Source organism: Rhinolophus hipposideros (assembly GCF_964194185.1).
Source record: "Rhinolophus hipposideros genome assembly, chromosome: 23".
Lineage (NCBI taxonomy): Eukaryota > Metazoa > Chordata > Mammalia > Chiroptera > Rhinolophidae > Rhinolophus > Rhinolophus hipposideros.
Genome location: NC_138069.1, coordinates 42,169,862 through 42,176,202, shown reverse-complemented (window position 1 = coordinate 42,176,202; position 6,341 = coordinate 42,169,862). Strand labels below are relative to the sequence as shown.

General features: G+C 51.1%; 2 long non-coding RNA genes across 3 annotated transcripts in view; one reads left to right on the top strand and one right to left on the bottom strand.

Annotated features, from left to right (window-relative positions):
- The first annotated feature begins 2,734 nt into the window (after positions 1-2,734).
- The window catches only part of LOC308491856, a 14,131-nt gene continuing 10,524 nt past the window's right edge, over positions 2,735-6,341 (top strand). Inside the window, exons 1-2 of one of the 2 annotated variants that reach the window (XR_013992416.1) lie at positions 2,735-3,259; positions 4,227-4,290. This is a non-coding gene — a long non-coding RNA (uncharacterized lncRNA). The remainder of the gene's footprint in view (positions 3,260-4,226; positions 4,291-6,341) is intronic. The other variant, XR_013992417.1, reaches the window with a different exon arrangement.
- Positions 3,944-6,341, bottom strand: part of LOC308491857 — a 32,075-nt gene continuing 29,677 nt past the window's right edge. Inside the window, exons 8-9 of the long non-coding RNA XR_013992418.1 lie at positions 5,485-5,645; positions 3,944-4,251 (exon numbers count right to left, since the gene is read on the bottom strand). This is a non-coding gene — a long non-coding RNA (uncharacterized lncRNA). The remainder of the gene's footprint in view (positions 4,252-5,484; positions 5,646-6,341) is intronic.

Sequence of the window (6,341 nt, the reverse complement as noted above, 5' to 3'; positions counted from 1 at the left end):
GCCAACAGTCCAGGAATTTTTTTTTAAAGGGGCCAGAGAGCTATTGCTTCGAAATGTAAACCTAAAGGAAGATAATGTCCCTATTTCTGTCACCAGGGGAGTTTAGACTAGGCACGAGGCATCTTTCTCTGAGCTGGAACTACCTGCTTGTCATAGAGAAATGAGAACTTTCCCCTTTCCCTTGGATAAAGGCAATTAACTAGCAAGGATGGCCACCCAGATTACGAGGTGAATTTGTAATGAACTGTGAAAGGAAGTATAGCAATGCAGCTGACAAGTCCTTTCACATGAGACAAGTTACTGTTTATTTTGAGAGGATGTCTCTGGTCATTGTACCTGCCGAGCTCTATGAAACGATGAGGTTCATTTCTCTCTTGGCAATCTCCTTAGTGCTTCAGCTGTGAGGCACCACACAGTCTGGTTTGTTATTCAAAAACCAAAACCGTTTATTTCTACATTTGTGGAAATGATCTTCGGGGATGGCAGGAGGTTTTATTTTTTAACAGCTTTTAAGAAACAGTTCGCCAAAAACACGGTTGTAGTATTTCACCACTGTGGGGACAGAGCCCCAGAGTGCAGTTTCCAGGCTCTCGGCCTCACGTGGAAAGGTGCTGGCTCAGGTAGTAAATGGCCATCAACTGTGATTGGATGGCCATCAGCTGTGGCTACTTGGCCGTCAGCTGTAACCAGTGAGCCATTGGCCACTAATATAACTGCTGTGGCTACGCTAGCAGGAAATGGGGGCTAGCAAGGAGATGGTGGCTGAGCCTGCAAATGGCACAGTGACAGTTGCAAACAGTGTGGCTCCTGCTTCCTGTGTCTCCAACCCAGCCGCCAGCGAGACTATAGTGGTATGACTTCCCTACCTATGGCTCCGTGGGTGTTCCTTTTTGACCTCACCATGTCTTGCGTTCTTATGTGGGGAGCAGGAGCTGAGACCCCACATGCCACCCTGCGCGACACATGGCGCAGCAAGCAGGGTAATGTGCCAGCCAAAGCTCTCCGAAGGGGAAGGGCGGTGGAGCAGTTTGTGCATATGAATACTCAGACCCGTGGAGGGGTGGGAAGACGGGGATGGTTCCCCCAACCAGCAAAGGCTGGAGAAAGCGAAGGTTGTTGCTGCCCTGTGGGCTGGGAAGTGCTTGCTGAGTGAGGCAGCCCGCATGCGGGACTTTTCGTCCCAGGAGGAAACGCTTGCTGAGTCCTCCGTGGGAGCTGAGGGTGAGGTCAAGGTCATCCCTCACCCCCAGGACAGCCCTGGCAAATGACTGTGGACTATGTGGAATTGCCTTCCATCCCTGATTTAATGGACCGCTTGACTGTTTACTTGGGAACGTACCACCATGTAGTAGAACTGGCGGATGTTTGCTTTGTGCCACCATCAAGAATATATAAGCCCCTTGACTGTGAGTGCTGTTGTTCCAGCACGGTACCCTGAGAGGCCCAGAGAGAGTGGCAGTGCCCTGAGAGGCCCTGGCTGTGCCCGGGGAGACGGGTGGTACCCTAAGAAGCCCAGGAAGTCTGGCTGTGCCCAGAAGGACTGGTGGTGCCCTGAGAAACCCTGGCTGTGCCCAGAGAGCCTGGCTGTGTCCTGGATATTGCATTCACCTCCAGGCTCCTCGCACAGGGACCCTCGCAGAAGACGCTTGTCACGTAGATTGTGAGGCGAGACCCTCTGGGGTGGAGTGTGGGGACAGAGCCAGGAGTACTGTTTCCAGGCTCTCGGTCTCACGTGGAAAGGTGCTGGCTCAGGTAGTAAACAGCCATCAGCTGTGGCTAGTTGGCCGTCAGCTGTAACCAGTGAGACATCGGCCACTAATATAACTGCTTGTGGCTACACTAGCAGGAAATGGGGGCTAGCAAGGTGGTGGCTGCGCCTGCAAGTGGAGCAGTGAGGGTTGCGAACAGAGTGGCTCCTGCTTCCTGTGTCTCCAACCCAGCTGCCAGCCAGAATATAGTGGTCTGACTCCCCTATCTGTAGCTCCGTGGGTGTTGCTGTTTGGCCTCACCATGTCCTGCGTTCTTATGTGGGGAGCGGGAGCTGAGACCCCGCAGGCCACCCTGTGCGACACATGGCGCAACGAGCAGGGTCCCCCACATGACAACCACAAAGAGGGGTTAATAATTGTCTTTACGATCCCATTTTTCAAAAATGACATTTTTACCTAACATAAACACAATCCTCCTGTTTTGTTTTCAGTTTGCATTTTCTATTTTGTACAATTTTTATGCATTTGTTGTGAAATCTAGAAAAGCTGCGATTTCTATGATCTTTTCCTTCCTTGGAGAAACCATGTGCCTACAGGGAGTACTATTTTATGTCACGGCTGGGCACGTATCCTAGTATTTTAGCGACACTTCTGGCTTTTCAGTTAAGTGATCATGATACAACCCTCCCTTCCCCTCTGCTTGTAAAGGAAATCTGGGTTCTGACCCGAAAAGTCTCAGAGCACGGTTTCCAGAACGCAGTCACACAAGCGACATCTTTCCTTGATCCCAAACAGGAGTAAAGACAAATGGGCAAGGGGAGTCCCAGTCTCAGCGGGGAGTCCTCTCAACGCAGCGCCCCTTAACCGCTGGAAGAGGTGCAGGCTCTGAGGACCGTCCCTAACGTGACGGCGTGCAGACTTATGGGAAATGGAGTCCTGGTATTTGTCACGATACCCGTGTGGGCCCTGCCAGGCCGACTTCCGGCGTCCTCCTGCGCATGTGCACCTCGCCCTGTGTGCGTGTTCGCGCACGCGCGCTGCCGCCGCGCTGCTGTCGCTTCCTGTCGGTGCCCAGGTCACCGCTGGTCCTGGTTCCCAGGCTTTGGCCTCCAGCGGGCGAGGATCCCGGGGTCTGCGGGACCGGCGCTGTCGGGCCGGGCCGGCACCCAGCAGGCGTGAGGCTGTGCGGGCAGTGTTCGCTCAGGCGGGCGGAGGCTCGATCGCGGACCCCGAGCGCGACCCCGGAGCTCGCGGGCCAGGCCCGAGGGGCCGAGCGGCGGCGGCGCGGGGGCGGCAGGCTCCGGAGCCGGCCCGTCTGCATCGCGGCGGCGTGGCAGCGGCGCGCGGAACAGTGAGGGCCCCCCCCAGGAACGTTCTCCTGGGTGAGTTTGTCCCGTAGGCCCGGAGCCGGCTGCTCGGAACGGCGGCCTTGGGAGGCGGAGAGGCGGGGCCCCGGGAGAGAAGCGCCGGAGGAGCAGCCCGCGTCCTGCAGCCTCGGGAGCCGTGGGGCAGCTCGGGCCTCGGGGCAGCTCTGGATCTTCCCACCCGCGGTGAGCAGGGTTGGGGGTAACTGGCCCGGCGCCGAGGACACGAGAGGGTGCGACAGGGAGGGTGTGACGGCTTCCCAGAGATCCGAGTGCCTGGGCGGGCGGGCAGGGGCAGGCTGCTCCGGGATGGGCGCTGCCCTGAGATTTGAGAGTCGTAGGTGTCCTGGGGGAGTGGGGGTCACAGCCTCCGCCGCGGACGCGTGGTGTCCCCTCCTCCCCCACGCCCCAGCGCGCCTTCCTCTGCCTCTGGTCGTCCCCAGATTCCAAAGGTGACTGTAAAGGTCCGTGAGGACCTCTGTCGTCTGGTTAAGTGTGTGCAGATTCCTTCCTCTTGGTTCTGCCCCGTGGAGTCACACAGCAGTGCAGGATAGGTCTGCAAGGGTTGTGCCCCGCAGCCTGGGTTGACAGGGGATGAGACTGGGCCGGAGAAGGGAGGTGACTTGTCCAAGGTTACCAGGTGTGCAGGTGGGATGGCTAACAGGACTCAGACTCCCAGGCCAAGTGTTGTGTCCACTGTATTACCGTTAAGTCAAAGTAAGTTTCTTAAGAGAACCTTTTGAGCAGCACACTCCAGTTTGTAGAAACAATTTAAAGACTCAGCCATGCTGAGTATATCCCTTTACTCAGAGCATCCTGTGGATTTTCTGATCTTACGTATAGGTTAAAAGAGTTAATAGGAAAGTAGATGAGTATAGCAAAATTTTATTTGTTTAATAATGGAGGATTATTTCAGTAGGCTTTGATGTTGATTGACTAATGAGAAATGTATCCACTCATTCATGTGGGAATTACAGATGTACAGGAGGGTGCTCCCTCCTTATCATTCTTTCAGTCGCTTCTGAAGGTTTAAAGGAACAGTCTCCCACAGGTGTCTTCCATGTAACTTTCTGGGTAAGTTCTTATACAGGAGAGTACTTCCTTGGCAGGCCAGATCATCCATAACTTTGTTGCTTGCGTTTTCCATCTCCAGGTCTGCCTCCACTTTCAATCCTCCACTTTTTTCCCAAGAGCAGCAGAAAATGAATAAATCTCTGGTGAGTTTTTCAGTGTATTTATTTATTCCCTGGTTTGTTGTATAATACACCTTAGGAGGACATAGTTCGAACTTTAAAACAGGAAGGTAGAACCACATAAAAGATGCGCTCAGACACAACACAGAGCAGCAGGTCAGCACCAGGCATCCTGGTCATGTTCATACATGCAGACAGCATGATCCTTGGGTGCTTCTTAAGGAGAGTACAAAATTTTTTTTCTCATTACAAAAAAATGACAAATACCGTCCATTACTTGACTTACATTGACCAGCTGAAACACTAGCTGTGTTCTCGTGGGTCTTAAAAATTTCGTTGACGATCTTGCTGTAATTGTGACTAACTTTCCTAAATGACAAGCCTTAGTCATTGCTATTGGTGCCTTGTGCTCCTGTACGCAAGGGCATACTGCTCAGGGTGCATTCAGGGCACGTACCTTTCCTGCTGACTAACACATTGTTGTCCCATAGACATGTGTTTACTGCTGATCCAGGGATAAAATGAGGACCATCTGGAGGAATAGCCCTCTCACCCTTCAAATAAGTCTCCCCAAATACCACCCCGGTCGTCTATTGGGGTTGCACAGCAGACCATGTGGTGACGTCTCTGGGAAAGACTCCTTATTTCCCATTCATGTTTTATCCTGCAGCCTACAGTGTTGGTTATGTCCCTGCTGCTCCCCTCAACCTGACCTGGTAGAGGCCACCCGTGATCTAGCATACACACCCGGGGAAGATTGGCCAGTCTGAGCCTTGGACAACTGCTGCCTTGCCCATGAGCAGTTTCCTCTGTTGGTTTTTTCCTGTGACAGATCTCTCCTTGCTGTCCTCCTGACTTTTCTTCTGCCATCTGCATGTGCTGTTCTTGCGCCCTTGGCTCATGACTCTTACACCCATCTGACCTCACCCTCTGTGCTTTTAACTGCTAGCTCTGTTATCCTATGTCCAAAGGATACTTCAAGTTAATAGAGCCAATAGGTCCAAAAGTAATTATTTATAAACTGTCATTTGTGTCTTCTGTTGCCCTATTGGACACTATTCCATCATCCAGCCTGTCATATGTCCAGAAAAATGGGATTCATTCTAAATTCCTTCCTCTCTTACAATATTTCATTTTTCAGGTTTGTTAACGTTACATTCTAAATGGTTTTTATCCCTTCTCCTTCACCCCATCCCTGTTCCCATTAAAATAGCTTACTTGTTCATTCCTGGACTGTTACGGAAACTTCCTTTCTGTGCTGTTATTTCTTTCCTCCATTAGCTCCAGTGTATTTTCCACGCTGAGTATTCGTGATGTCTCCACGTGGAAAGCACTTTAGAGGCTCCCTGAGTGTCCAGAAAAATGAGGTTGCCATTACGCTGAGGTGAAGAAGATTGCAGGAAAAGCAGGTTTGAGAAAAGGCCAGAATTAGGTTGTAGGTATTTTAAAGTGAACTGTTAACGTGACATGCAAGTTGAGATGGTAGCGTCTGTGTAGTTACTGGTGCTGGGTTTCGTTTTTTTTTTTCCTCCCATTCATAGACTATTTTTAGAGCAGTTTTAGGTTTACAGAAAACTTAGAGCAGACAGTACAGAGTCCCCATGTACCCCTCCCTGTTTCCCATTGTTAACATCTTATTAGGTTGGTGCAAAAGTAATTGCGATTTTTGCAATTTTAACCTTTGAAACCACAATTACTTTTGAACCAACCTAGTATATTAGTGTGGTACGTTGCTACAGTTGAAGGATCAATCTTGATACGTTATTATCTAAAGTCCACAGCGTTCACTCTGTGTTGTATGGTTTAGGCTTTAACAAATGTACAGTGACATGTACCCACCATTACAGTGTATACAGAATAGCTTCCGTGCCCGAAAGTCCCCTGGGCACCACCTCTTCGTCCCTCCCTCCTCCCCACCCCCAACCCCTGGTAACCTTTTTACAGTCTGTATAATTTTGCCCTTTCCTGAATGTCATAGTTGGAACCATACAGTATGTAGCCCATGCAGAATGGCTCATTTCTGTGTTCATGTGAAGTGCTGTGCATGTCCACTGCCGATCTTTCTACCAGAATAT